The 15,142-nt window shown below is 40.8% G+C and overlaps 1 protein-coding gene across 1 annotated transcript in view; it reads left to right on the top strand.

The window, feature by feature from the left end:
- The first annotated feature begins 1,600 nt into the window (after window positions 1-1,600).
- Window positions 1,601-15,142, top strand: part of daam1a (dishevelled associated activator of morphogenesis 1a) — a 182,130-nt gene continuing 168,588 nt past the window's right edge. The window contains exon 1 of the mRNA XM_068039245.1: window positions 1,601-1,728. The gene's annotated coding sequence lies outside the window, so the exon portion shown is untranslated. The remainder of the gene's footprint in view (window positions 1,729-15,142) is intronic.

The raw sequence follows: 15,142 nt of genomic DNA on the forward strand, positions 1-15,142 counted from the left end.
ATGATATTTGTTGATTTTACTTTAATCTGTTCTGGAAATTCTGGAGTAAATTGACCAGGTTTGAGTAAATACCCTTTTGTTCTACTGGTTTCTATTATTTTAAAAGTAACTTGAAATGTAGAAACTTTATAATTAACTTGAAAACACGAGTCATGTAGTTTGTAAACTAAACAGAGAAATTAAACAGAGAATTAAACCTAAAATGTACACAAAAAGTGATGCCGACCAGTGCTTAAAACCGATACGTGTGCAATTCCAATCAGTTTATGAAAACATATTTTAAATTACAATTAGAAATGTTCACAATATATTACATGTGCGTAACCTATTATCATATATGGGTGTTTGAATAAAAGAACGATGTGCATGACCATCGGACGTCCCAAAGCACTTTACAACCAATGAAGTACAATACCTTTAAATCCAGTAAACTTTAAGATTTGCCAGACGGATATAAAATCAATTACGAACTGAATTAAAAAGCTGAAAACTATAAGTCCTGGGAATCGATCGATCTTTCGAATCAGTTGTGGTCATCGGCTTCGTATTCCACTATATAGTTTTTAAAGCAAACCTTAACGACTAGGAAAAAAATGATAAAACCACACGTGTCAGCAAGTGATTTATTTTATATTGCACCATCGCTGGTTACATTGTCACGCTGCCAATGCCCAGTTTGCAAAAAAAAGTTACAAAGCATTTTTAAAAGCTAATTCAAACATGCTGTTCGGATAAACAACCGCGAATTCCTGAGATACGTATAACATTACACTCTTGTGGAAGATCTGTATACTCGATCTTTGACACACGTGTAATAAGAGCCATATGGCTCCTTGTGTCCTCGGCTTCCCCTGCCTAGAGTTGTTCACAGAGGAAACATTTCTACCTGACTGTAGTCATATAGACCTTTGTCCTATAGCCATGAACACATATTTAACAGGAGCAAGCGTCAGAACACCGTTTAAGAAGATCTGGCCATTTTGATGAATTTGCAATGCACATCCTTGGTAAGCAAAAAGAAAAAACCTGCTCGACCTTAGCACTAGTTAACTTGAAAGTGTTCACATGACAGCTCAAACTATAAACGGTGATTCATTTATTGACATAAAACAACAAATGTTCAAGGAGATGATAAGGCGTGACGCCAGGCGCGTTCGTAGCACGAGAACTTTAAAACATAAGAATATTTTTTTGTTATCGATGAGTGTGCTGCTTTTTGAAGTTAAGTTTCGAGGTACAGCTCCGCCGTACACAGTGCAGCTTCTGAATGCCGGGCTGTCGGCTCCACCAGGTGTGAGGCGCGCGGACCTCGCACCGGCCCGGGCAACCATCCAACAGGCGCACGTGAGCCATATTGCAACCAGTGCCCGAGCAGAGCCGCCGGCACCCAGCCAATGGGAGCAGCGCTACCATCCACTACCCGCACCTTATCTATACCCAATAGCAACGGTCCTTGCAAATTAAGAGGCGTTCCCGTTTTGTGCCGCTTGCCCCTGGGAATTGTAGTTCCTTTTGATTGGCTGTTCCCCTGCGCCAGCAAACGAACAGCAACTCCCATGGTGCAGCGCGCCCCCAGCGCATGTGCACTAAGCCCGTTGCTGTCTTCGGTGGGGTGAAACAGGATGATGTCACCTGCAGTGAGAGGAAATTGTTAAACTGAATCCTTTTGTAAAGAAGAAAGAGGGGAAAAAATATGGACGTTACTGCACGGATGGATGGAAATTGGTGGTGAGCATTTTTTTGTTCTTTTTCCAGAAGAGGTGATATTCGCGGCTGCTTCTTTATTCTGTTGGCCGGTTCATCAGGGAAAAGTGTGTGGAAAATGTACGAAGGGTTCAGGTTAGCGCACGGCTCTGGGTGGGACTGGGACTGCACCGGGCTGGATCCCTGCCTGGGAGGTATTGTCAGGCGAGCCTGTACTCCCTACAACAAAAGGAAACGCCAGGAGTTTGCAGGGGTGTCTCCAGTCAGCGCCTGCACGCATTCTGCCTTTCACCGATGGGGTGGCTTTTTAACCGAGTCCCCAAATTCCACAGATTTGCAGCTGTTACTTTCAACTCTGGGGCGGAGTTTGGGTTTTTGTGCGGGGAGCCGGAGAAGCTGCGAGGCAGCGAAGAATGTGTCAGTTGTTCGGCTGATTTCCTTCTCTTCCTTCAGATTCACGGTATTAAAACGCCAAGCCCACATGTCAGCAATCATTAATCTTTCCCAGTTCCATCCTGCGCATCGCCTTTTGTTTGTCAGCCTTGCGGCTGCTTTATTTTTTGTTAAGGTGAGGTTGAAGACGAGGGGTGGGGTGCTTTTCTTGTTCTGTAATGTTTGTGAAGAAGTTTAGGTAAGATGGCAATATACAAAGCGAGTGATAATTTATTTGTATTGAATGTTTCAGTGCTGTTTAAATACTCCCGATTAGGAAGACCTAGGGGCGAGGGACTGTCATTTGATGAAGGCAATCACCTGTAAAGGGATTTTGTGTTTTTGTTCAAAGTAACCTTGCTACACCCTTCATCATGTGTGGTGCATAATGGAAATGATATATTTAAAACAGCTGGGTGCTGGGAGGGTTTGCTTTGTGGTTTTACTGTGGGCTGTATTCTGGAATCATACGGGTGGACTCATCATTTTAACTTAGTCAGGCTTGCTCGGAACGATATTGAGCAACCCGTGGGTCGGGAAAACACTTGCTTCCAATCTATCTCCGCTAGAAATGTCTGAATGCAATCTGCAGTCACTTTTACCACGCGCTTGGCTGGGAAGGGGGGAATATTGGGGGCAGAATTACCGCAGCTAAATATGCTTGGGAGGTGTGTGCTTCTGCACCGGCTGTTTGAGACTTTGGCGAGGATTGGGCTGTGTGTCTGTGTATCGGTCAGATACGTATTTGGATTATGTGATGAATGGTAATTTTGGGTGTGCCCGATTTGTGCGTGAGGTCACTGAAGGGAAGGTTTAACTGGATCAAAAGGCAGTTTCGTAAAAAGAGGTAAGAATATTAAAGTCTATCTAGATGACGGGGATTGAGGTGGACTATAAACATGGAAATGCAATTTTACAATTCGGGCGTGGGCGAAGCTCTTCTGTCTACATGGACAGATGTTTCGGGTGAAGGTTGTTTACCTTTGTACGAGGAACAATATCAGATTAGTCCATACTGAATAGCACACTTGTCTGAATATACAAAGCAGATGTCTGTTTTAAAGTAAACTAGGCATTTTTTAACAAGTGATGACAGCATAAATTAATGCAATGTTGGGGTTATCTGATGAGGACAAAGATTTTAATCTCTAGCATTTGGATCAGAACTTTTGGAGTCAAAATTACTTTTCGAAAAGCTTGCTGTTTTCTTAAAGGGAAAGTGGGATATTCCAAATATCCCCATCATCCTAAATGTTGAAAATATATAGGTACTTACCTTTTTGTAACATTTGCGATGATTTGACATCAATTTTGACTAAACCTATATCTCCTCGGATTGTAAATGTTATCCCAGCATCTTTAATTGGAGTACAGCCAGCATTTGCCCCAAATGTTTCTATTACCTGTGCTTTTATGGATAAAATGGTATTTTTATGATTTTTGAAATGATTGTGATGTAATGCAGGACAGAAAGAGGTTATCCCTGTTTATTGAAACATTTCACCTTCAGATATAACATGTATTATCTAATGTAATAAATTTTTTTAGGGAGTGCAGTTGTGGTTTACAACATGCCAATGTTGGGCAACTTATTTTAGAAGTAGTGGTAATGTCTGGGGTTGCTGCTATCGAGTCCCTGGAAGTGTGGCATGTAGATGTGCAGAGCTGCAGTTGCATCAAATGCTTGATGGCATGAAACCCTATCGGGCTATTTTATAATTATATATTATCAGTATAAAATGTTGCTGTGCTTTAGTGCTTTGCAAATCAGTTCAATATCCTTCAGAAAAGGAATTGCTGAAGTACGTTATAAAATGCTGAGGGGAAAGGAACTTGGATCATAAAAAGAGTAATTTAATTAATTTGATTATAGGTCATTCTGTTCTAGTATAAATTTATTTTTCATTTTCCTCAGGGAAGTAAAAGTCACATTCAAAAAGATTTCCAGCAGCACATTATACAATGCTGATTTCATGTTTATGGGAATATAGATCTGGCTGGGAGTAGTTGTGACCTCATTGCAATTAACCAGTGTATGAGCAAGCAGATGCCAAATTCCAGAATTTAAGGTCTGTAAAAAGAAAAAAATGTGTGGCATGGGAGCATGAGGACTTTTAACAGAAGTATAATTTTCTTTTTCTTTTTTTTTAAACCGTGAGGATGTGTGAAATTGATTTAACTGGTAAGGTTGCAGCATTTTTCTTCAATGTAGGAATAGATGTTTCACAGCTGGGGCAAGTAATGACTAAACATTACTGGGTTGGATGGTAATGCTGAAATTGTAATATTTCACAAATTATCTGCATTTGGTACAAAACATAAGGGCTACTATAAATAGCAGTTATTTTGAACAATGTTATTAGTAATCTTTCCATCAGTGGCTTTACTTGGAGGTTATAGTTTATTCATCTATTGCATTTTGGACTTTGACTCCTGGTTTAATTTTGTTAATTTTTTCAATGGACAATCTAAGCAGTTTTTCCGTGTTTTTGTTAATGGTAGTAATACAGTTTGTAGATAGCTGAGTTAGAGCTATGCACATATATATATTCTTGAAATATACAGATAATGTCATCTCATGCTAAATTGCACCATTCAAATATGTTTCTGTTCTGTAACAGTATATTGTCAGTTACTATCCTTTTAAAGAAGACTTTCTTATTGGATTTGGAATACTGCTGCTTAAAAAAAACTTTTAAATGCAGAAAGGTGTTTCTTGTTTGCCTCCAGGAACACCAGGACTGAGAATCTACAGTTTAATTATTTTGAAAGAGAACTTTTTAAGCACTTTTTAAGATATTTAATGCAGAAATTTCCCTTTCAAACTTATTTTGGGGTGAGAGAATGGGATAGTGAGTTGATGTTTTGTTGGCTGGCATCAGCCACATGTGCACTGCTGCAACCAATATTTGGCAATGGAACACTTAGACAGTGCTCCACTATATAGTATCACCCGTTTTGCAACCTGTGATCATGCTGTACACTGAGTTCCTGATCTCAGTCGTTCATTTTTCACATACTTTCCTGTGGATGTCACAAAAATAGTGCAGCCTGCAAACAGCCAGTATGATCTCCTGGTAAGGAAATGTTGCAAGGAGGGAAGGAAACAAAGCTTGAATGGAACTTGTAGGATAGCCTGTTTTCTCAAGCTGTGGTGATGACGCTTTGCTGGTTAGGATTGTAGTTATACTATCACTGGCACTTCAATGCTAAACTTTTCTTTGTGCATCAATGAAGTATAGTGTAGGTTTCTTAAGTTCTTTTTATAAAAAAAAAAGAAAGCAGTGAAGAAAACCACTAGCAAGCTGGTCTTTGCGGGGGTGGAGCTATATAAATGAGTGGCAGAGTGCTTCAGCGGACATATTTTAGAAGCAACACCAACAATTGAAGAAATTCCAGTGTACTGATATTTCAGCATAAATCAGTTGCGTGTGAATATCCTTGCAAAAAAACCTGCATCATTCTTAAACCATAGTTACAACAAAAAGTTCCCCCAAATTGTGGACCAATATTTCAAGTAGAATGCCTCAAAACTGTCTCTGGACTCTTTCTCTCTCCACAGATACTGCCAGACCTGCTGAGTATTTTCAGCATGTTCTTTCTAATCTTCGATTTGAGACCTGAAAATAAACATTTTAGTACACTCAACTTCCTCTCGCTGATCAAAGTAATGTTTAATAGATTTTTGATTTAAAATAAAAGGTTATTACAAGATGTAAACATTTTCTTGGTGAGGCAGTGAAAAGATATTTTACAAAGAAATGGAGAATATTGAAAAATGACTTTGGCCATATTGAATTGTCTACTCTTTCTCTTATTTGCACCCCACTGAACTTGTTGTGGTTCCTTCTAACCCAAACATAACCTAGCTGATTCCAAACATCATATGTGAGCTTTCAACTGGTCTGGCCTATGTGTGACTCCAGTCCAAGACCAAATTAGTTGACTCTTATCTGCCCTCACTGTTCTCAGGACAATCATGAATGGGCAATAAATACCTGCCTTGTCAGTGATGCGCACATCCCAAGAATGGGTTAAAAGAAAATCTTGGAACACTCCCTTTCCTGTTCTGTTATATTGATGACTGTATTGGTGCTGTTTCTTGCACTTGCTCTGATCATGAGAATTTTATTGGTTCAAAATTGAAAAGATAACTATTCTCATCTTCATGTGGCCCTTCTCTTACTCCCACGACTATGTGGAATGTGCTTCTCTTACCATATTCACTCCTATTCTGTCTGTTTCACTGTTTAGACATTAGCTTTAATGACTACTGCTCCATTTCTTTTCAGTAGGAAGTGAAGGGGTGTGTACTTGCTGGCATCGAGTCGAAGTGGAGACAGGTTGACTGTCCAGTGCTGACCTGTCAGACCACAGCTTTTGGTCAGATTACATTCTTGCCGTTCCGTCTTGAGGGACTGACGTACATACTGTGTGTTTTCAGCATTTCCAATTTTTATTCTAGATCTGTCTACAATTTCTATTTTGTTATTTTGCCTTGGATGGCCCTCTCACCATCTTGGCTACTGGTATGATCTTTTGGTTCTTTGGAAGTATCTTTTTACTGCTCCACTCATGCTCCTTTTATATATCTTTTGTGGCTGCACGTCATGCAACCCATTAACTACCTCTCTGGAATTGTAGTATTTGTTTCCTGTCCTCCTTCCCGTTATCCCATTTCTGCGAATATGTTTACTTATCTTTTTAGTTGTTGGGATTTCAACATGAAATGCTGACTTGCCTTCTCCACAGATGCTGACTGACCTATTGCATACTTGCAACATTTTTTGTTTATGTAAACTGAGGCTTCCACATGTGATATCACTGAAGCAAACATCCATTTGTGATGAAATATTTAGTGGATATAAGATGCAACAAAAGACTGTCTGTCACTTTTAGAAATGGAACATTGATTGCGCTTTGTAGAAAAGTCAGTTGTTGGGTGATCTCCTTAATAATGTGAATTCACAATTTGAATGAATTATAAAATGCCTCATGAGGAGGAACAATGAGTACTATTTTCAGAATGTACTAAATATAGTTTTATTTTGTTGATATTAAAGACTTTGAGAAAGATGTAATTGCATCTTAACTACAAAGACAATTCTGGATTGATTTCTTGGATCACCTCTGGAAAGTAGGATCAACTCAAAAAAACTTCCAAAATTTAAAGACTAATACAAAAATTTGCTAGAAACTTATTTAGATCCAATGTTATTAAATTGGAGATTACAAAGCAGCTTGGAAATACTTGATGCAATAACTTTTATTGAGACCACACACATTTAGGTTCTGTTGGCATTATGGGGAAAGACTGGATGGAGTTGAATAATTTTGTTGTAGTACTGATATTAACTTGTTCTGGGACCTTCTAGGATCTTAGTTTTATATTGGTGCAGGACGGACAGCTGTTCAGTGAAAGAGCATGGTGTGATTTGGCAGCTAAAATGGGTTGCATATAACGGTAATAAAATGGAGGGAGGATGAATTAATTAAAAATGAGATTAGTTTTGTTCTTTATAGCGTATCTCAGTATTTTCTGAATTGTGTGATGAAATATTCCAAAGTGTGTGTCCCTGTAAAAGAATTTTTTGTTGTAATGAGGATGCATATAGATTTGCTAATGGAAAGCAATGGGATGTGGAAAATAAATTAGTAACAGGAAGGATATCTGTGAGTTTGAAGAGTAATCATGTTCCATACTTACTGATGGCACCAAGTAATGTACTGCCATTTATGTATTTCTGCATGGTGCTTCTGGTTTCCAGTGACACCAAAGTGACAGTGTAACTGAAAGTTGGGAGTTAATTTAACTCTGTTTCTCCTCATTTGGGCTTGGCACTGTGGAGTATAATTTCAGGTTTATATAAGGCTTGGGTGTTCTGTTGGAACTCCTGATACTTTCCAAACAAAAGCAGATTTTTTTGTTGTTGTTGAATGTTTTGATAAAGCAGGATCCTTTGCCTGCACTCCCAAAAAATGATTACTCAGAGCAGAGCTGTGCACATGCAGAGCCCTCTATTGACAGCAAAAGTGTGAATCACAGTCACTCAAAGTAACAGAGAGCTGCCTATGAAATGCCTGGTCTCAGATCAGTAGTTTAGTAAAATTTATGCAATAAGTGAATCACTTTGTGTATTGTGTGCTACATTAATTAGCAGTTACCATTGTGTTGGTGAATGACAAAACCCAAAGTCAGTACTTCCCTACATCATAGACACATTTAGGCTTTAATGCACTAGTATGCTATGGTAAATTGTGGCCTTGGAATCTGGCAGAAACATGCAAAGTATGATAATTATCTGTGCCTCTCCCCAGTTAAAGTGCTCAGATGATTGGTGCTGTTCTACATTATCAATATTTTAAAAATTTCCGTGGTCTTTTTGATGTGATTGATATTTTTAAGTCTCTGAAGAGAAATGTTCTTTTGAGGTGATTGGTGAGTGGGCCGTGGTGCAAGATTGATTCTAACAGGAGAGTTTTGGATGAGCTGGAGTTTGCGGAGGTTGGTGGAATGTGAAACCCGCAAAGACAGCAAAGGAGTAATTGAGTTTAGAGTTGACAAAGACATGTATGAAGGTTTCAGCAGCAGATTGGCTGAGGTAGTGGCAAGGGTGTGCGACACTTGAGAGAGAAGTACCTGACCTTTGTGATGGAGAGGATATGGGGTTATCAATTCATCTTGGGGTTGACCAGGATGCAGGGGTTATGAATAATCTAGTTCAGCCTGCGACAGTGTCCAGGAAAGGACATTGAGTTGATGGTAAAGGAGTGGAATTTGTGGTGGGGCTAAAAATGATGAATTCTGACTTCCTAATGTTTAACTGGAAGAAGTCAAGACTGATCCAAGAGTCTGTCGGAGAAGCACAAGTGCAGAGGAGGAATTGAGAGAAGTGGTGATGAGGTAGAGCTAGGTATTGTCACAGTACACAATGATACTGACCTCATCTGTAGATGATGTCACAGTGTGCTGGTGGTGGAGGGAGTGAATGTTTAAGGTGATGGATAGGGTGTTTGTTGTATTTTTCCTATTTAAAAAAAAAATTCTAAATAGAATTGGTCTACAATTAACGGGGTGCCAATCAAGCAGGCTGCTTTGTCCTCTATTATGTTGAGCTTGTTGAGTGTTGGAGCTGCACTTAATCAGGCAAGTGGCAAGTATTCCATTATACTTCTGGCTTGAGCATTGTAGATGGTGGAAATGTTGTTGCGAGTCATGAGGTGAGAAACGTGCTTCAGAATTCCCAACCTCTGATTTGATTTTGTAGCCACAGTATTTATATGGCTGGTCCAATTAAGTTTCTGGTTAGTTGTAACCCCATGATGTTGGTGGGGGTTTCCATGATGGTAATGCTGTTGAATGTAAAGAGCAGTTGGTTTGATTCTCTGTTGTTGGCCATGGCCATTTCCTGGCACTTTTGTGACACAAATGTTACTTGCTACTTAGCCCAAGCCTGAATGTTGTTCAAGTCTTGCTGCATGAGGGCATGGACTGTGCTTCATTATCTGAGGATTTGTGAATGGAACTGAATGCTGTAATCATCAGCAAATGTCCAGACTTCTGACCTTTATGATGGAGGGAAGGCCATTGATGAAGCAGTTGAAGATGGTTGGACTTGGGATACTGCCCCGAGGAGCACCTGCAGCAATGTCCTGGAGCTGAGATGATTGGCCTTCAACAACAGCAACCATCCTCCTTTGTACTAGGCATAACTTCATTAGGTGGAGTTTTCCGTCCTATTCCCATTGACTTCAAATATACTAGGACTCCTTGATGTCAAGGGCAGTCACTCTTTCCTCGCCCTTCCTTCCTCACTCTTGAATTCAGCTCTTTTGTCCCTGTCAGTAGCCAAGTAGTCCTGACTGAACCCAAACTGGTCAACAGGTTATTGGTAAGTAAGTGCCGCTTGATAGCATTGTCAACGACACCTTCCATCACTTTGCTGATAAGTGAGAGTAGACTAATGGGGCAACAATTGGTTGAATTGGATTTGCTTTTAGTGGATAGGATATAATTGGGCAATTGTCCACATTGTCAGGTAGTTGCCAGTGTTGTAATTTTTTTAGATTAGATTAGAGATACAGCACTGAAACAGGCCCTTCGGCCCACCGAGTCTGTGCCAAACATCAGCCACCCATTTATACTAATCCTACACTAATCCCATATTCCTACCAAACATCCCCACCTGTCCCTATATTTCCCTACCACTTACCTATACTAGTGACAATTTATAATGGCCAATTTACCTATCAACCTGCAAGTCTTTTGGCTTGTGGGAGGAAACCGGAGCACCCGGAGAAAACCCACGCAGACACAGGGAGAACTTGCAAACTCCACACAGGCAGTACCCGGAATCGAACCCGGGTCCCTGGAGCTGTGAGGCTGCGGTGCTAACCACTGCGCCACTGTGCCGCCCTAATCTTAGTAATTATACTGGAACAGCTTGGCTAGGGGTATGGCTAGTTCTGGAGCAAAAGTCTTCACTATAGCTGGCATGTTGTCAGGGCCCATAGCCTTTGCTGTATCCATTTTAATAAATGTGGAGTGAATTGAATTGGCATCTGTGATGCTGGGGACCTCAGGAGGAGGCTTTTGTGGACTTGGCATGTCTGGATGATTGCAAATGCATCAGCCATGACCTGCTAGGCTCTGCCATCATTGAGGATGGGGATGTTTGTGGAGCCACCTCCTCCCATCGGTTTTTAATTGTCTACCACCATTCATAACTGTGGCAGGACTGCAGAGCTTTGATCTGATCCGTTGGTTGTGGGATCACCTTACTCTGTCTATAGTATGTAGGCTCTGTCTATAGCATGCTGCTTCTACTGTTTAGCATGCATGTCGTCCTGTGTTGTAGCTTCAGGTTATTAGGTATGGCTGGTGATGCTTCTGGCGTGCTCTTGTCCACTCATTAAATCAGGCTTGGTCGCCTGGCTTGCTGCTAATGGTAGAGTAAGGCATATGCTGGGCCGTGAGGTTATATATTGTGGTAGAATACAATTCTACTGCTGATGGCCCACACACCTCATGGATGCCTAGTTTTGAGCTGCTGGTCCTGTTCTGAATCTATCCCGTTTAGAATGGTGGTAGTGGCATACGACATGATGGGTGTTCTCAGTGTGAAGACAGGACTTCATCTCCTCAAGGGTTGCACCATGGTGACTGCTACCAATACTGTCATGGATAGATGCATCTTTTGAGAGATTGGTGAAGATGAGGTTAAGTAGTTTTTTTCCCTTATGTTGGTTCTCTCACCACATGCCCAGTCTGGCAGATTTGACCCCCTTGATTCAACCAGAATGGTAAGTAGCTGCTGAGCCACACTTGGTGATGGACATTGAAGTCCCCTGTCCAGAGTACATTATGTGCCATTGCTACCCTCTGTGTTTGTTTCAAGTGATGTTCAACATGGGGGAGCACTGATCCATCAGCTGAAGGAGGCAGCAGGTGGTAAGACTATGTCAGGCTGTTGCTTGACTAGTCTGTGGGATAACCTGCCCAATTTTGGCACTAGTCCCCAGATGCTAGTGAGGAGGACTTTGCAGGTTTAACTGGGCAGGGTGCACCTTTGTCATTTCCGGTGCCTAGGCTGCTGCCGGAAGGTACTTCTGGTTTTATTCTTTTGATTTTTCTGTATCAGTTTGATACAACTGAGTGGCTTGTTAGGCCATTTCAGAGGGCATATAAGAGTCAACAACATTATTGTGGATCTAGAGTCACATGTAGGCCAGACCAGGTAAGAACAGATTTCCTTCCTGAAGGACATGTGAACCAGATGGGTTTTTCTGACAATCATCTGGTAGTGTCACTGAACTCAAATGGAGAACGGTGGTTGGTAAGTCTCTCTTTATCAGAATACTGTTGGCTATCTTGACTGGTTTGACAGTACAAAAGAAATGTACCAGTATTCCCTTTTCTTGAAGTGTGGGTCTAACAGAGTCAGCTGCAAGTGCAATATAAATCAATTGGGGTTCACTAGGGTAATTTGGTTGAAGGGTCTGGGTTGCTGGCGTTGGCAACAGCTGGTACCTTTCAGCTGTCATAACATTTGCGAGACCCATGCTTGATGCTGCAAAGGTCCCAAAGTGTGGGTTTTATGCAGATTGCTGTAAGCTGAATGTAAAACTACTTGGACTTGTAAAGTTCAACAGCCAGGAACATTTATTAAGTAGGTGCACTCTAGTGGGTGTCAATGTAAAGGTAGCTATACTTTTGGCTTGCAGCCAGCTGCACGAGATACACTTTTTGGTGACTGGCATGAGACAGGGCCTTGAATGATGTAAAAGGAGCTTTTGGGGCCTGTTGGAGGAAGCAGCTCTGCATTTTCCGCACCTTCAACGAAGTCAGGGTAGTAGCACTGAATTTGTGTCTTCTATGGCACAGAGTGCTTTCAATACAAAACTTGTCTGTTATGGTACCCAGTAGATGCTTTCCATGTTATGGGGATACTTTCATGATTGAAACAGATTTACAACAAAGCATTGCCAGATAATAAAAAGAGCTGCTATTTAATGGCACAAGTAGCTTGACAATAATATGCTTGTAAGATGAACTACTATTCATTTTCTGAAAATATGAGGAGAGTTCTTGGGAACAGCCCCCAAGCTGCTGGGAAATTTTCCTCCCTTCCCTCCTTAGCTTTTGCCCTGTGTTTATGGTCCCTCCCTTTTCATGCCGCTGGGCAGTTCCCTACTTCACTTGCCCTGGTGGGGACCTGTCCACCCCCATTTCTACACTGCTGGGTGACATTCAGGCCCATTCATTTAATAAATATGTCTCAAAATGAATTTGACTAAAACAAATACTGGCGTGTTAGAACTCAACTCTTCGCAGTTGAACCAACAAATGCTGGAATTTATGCTGCAGCTCTGAATATTTGAAGAGACAGATTAATGTTTGGGTGGAGACCCTTTCAGGGAATCCTTCTCTTCTCAAATACTGATTTGACACCAGATTAAGTTGGTAGTATTTAATATTTTTAACAAGTAAAATGTTGGAGCTCCTCAGGGTCTCCTCAAGGCAAACAATGCCTGTGACCAAAGCAACAATCCTTGATATAAAATCGGTATTTGTTTTGATTTTTATTTTGCCTAATAAAGGGCAGGTGCTGAAATTGTGTTTACGGATATGCAATAACTAGCATTTGAATTGGGGTTTAGATTTTTTTTTAACCATCAGAAGGAATGGGTTTCACATTAGCTTCTAAAATAGGTAAGCTTATTTCAAGTACATTTGATCTTTATGCAAAAGAACAAATTGTGGAGAATAGTGTTGATGCTATGAGTTCTTACTGTAGGACATACTCCAGTGAATATGATTATGCTCAGCATAAACTTAAATGAAATGAATAAACATTAATCAATGCTGGGATTTAGAATAATGTTGAGCTAAGTTTTTCTTTTTTAATAGTCGGAAAAAGAAGGCTTTTCACCTTTTTAAAATCTTCAATTTCCATTTATCTTCATTAGATTTCTTGGACATTTGGATAGTTTTGCCTTTTTGTTTAGAAAATGTGACTACAATTGGATTATTTTAATTTGATTGATGTAATGATTTATAGTAATTAATTGGAGTTTCAGCATAGTGGAATTTCAATTTTATTTTGCCTGGATCTGTTGCAACATTGATAAATAGTTGTCAATTGTCATATTATAGTTCCTAATTTTAACAGCAGCATCATAAAATAATAGAGCGGAAGGGGGACTTTCAGTTAGCCCTGCAGATTTCTCCTTGTATATCCAATTCTCTTTTGAAAGTTAGGATTGAATCTGTTTCCAGCATCCTTCAGGTAGTATATTCCAGATAGCTGTGTAAAAGAAATTCTCATCATCTCACCCCTGGACTTTTTACTAAGTATCTTAAATCTGTGTTCCCTGATTACTGACCCACTGCCAGTGAAAACAGTTTCACCCCACCTTCTCTATCAAAACCCCCCAGAATAGTATTAGAAATAAACCAAAATTCAGTACAAGGATGTATTGGCCTTAATTTTCTTGCAGTGAAAAGATTGACGGCGTGCATGTTAAATTTAGCTGTGCTACACACTGATCTTGCTGTTGATGACTATTTTCCTACATTTCTAACGAGGATACATTGCAATAATGGCGAAACAGAAACAGTGCAGCCAATGACTTTCAACTGTAGGGAGTTGGAGACCCGCCTTCTTCACCACACATACTTTTTGGTGTCCGGCATTGGTACCTATTTTGGAGAGAGACAGTGGCCCCGATTATTTACTGGGGTGGGATTTTGGAGTTATGGTCGGTAAACCTGGAAGTGTGGGGTTCCATGAATGCTGTGGATGTTCAAGTCCAAGGCGTGCATTTTTTTATTGAAGGATTGCTGGGTGTCTAGTGATTAGGGGTCGAATCAGATCAAGAAGGAGAAATTGTAGGGGGGGGGGGGTGGTTCAGGGATCAATCTGAGATCCTGGGGAATCGTGGACAGATCGGGGTGGTGAAATTTGGCGTTCCGGGGAGAGGTTGTGGGGCAGAGTCGGAGAACGTGATGTTTGGGGTTGGGGGAGTGGGGAGATCGTGGAGATGGAAGGTATGTTTATAGGTAAGCTTGGGCCTGGTGGAAATACTACTTCTCCTGGCACACAAACAGTGCTATAAAGCCTGACAGATCCTTCCCTTCTTGCCTCCTTTTACCTGCTGGGTTTCCTAAGGCCCAGGAAGTCCAGCCAGCAGTGGTTAGAAATAGAAACACTATTAAAATGGGAGCTTGAAGCCTTTTTTAAGATTCTAATTGACCACCTGCTACCGGAGTGTGGATTGGTTTCCTGCTCCCATCCTGCCTCCGTTATAACCAGAAGTGGATGGTGTAGTACAAGGTACATAAGCTGTTGCAGGGTAGATTATGTATATAGACCTTAACCGTCATCACAGGATGTGATGTTGCGAGTCTGTACCTTATGCTGCTCAGTGTTCATGTAGATACCCTAGTAAGAAGATTCCTGTTACTTTGACTCAGAGTCTACTTTCCTCATTCAACACTAATAGC

This window comes from Heterodontus francisci, chromosome 9, assembly GCF_036365525.1.
Source record: "Heterodontus francisci isolate sHetFra1 chromosome 9, sHetFra1.hap1, whole genome shotgun sequence".
NCBI lineage: Eukaryota > Metazoa > Chordata > Chondrichthyes > Heterodontiformes > Heterodontidae > Heterodontus > Heterodontus francisci.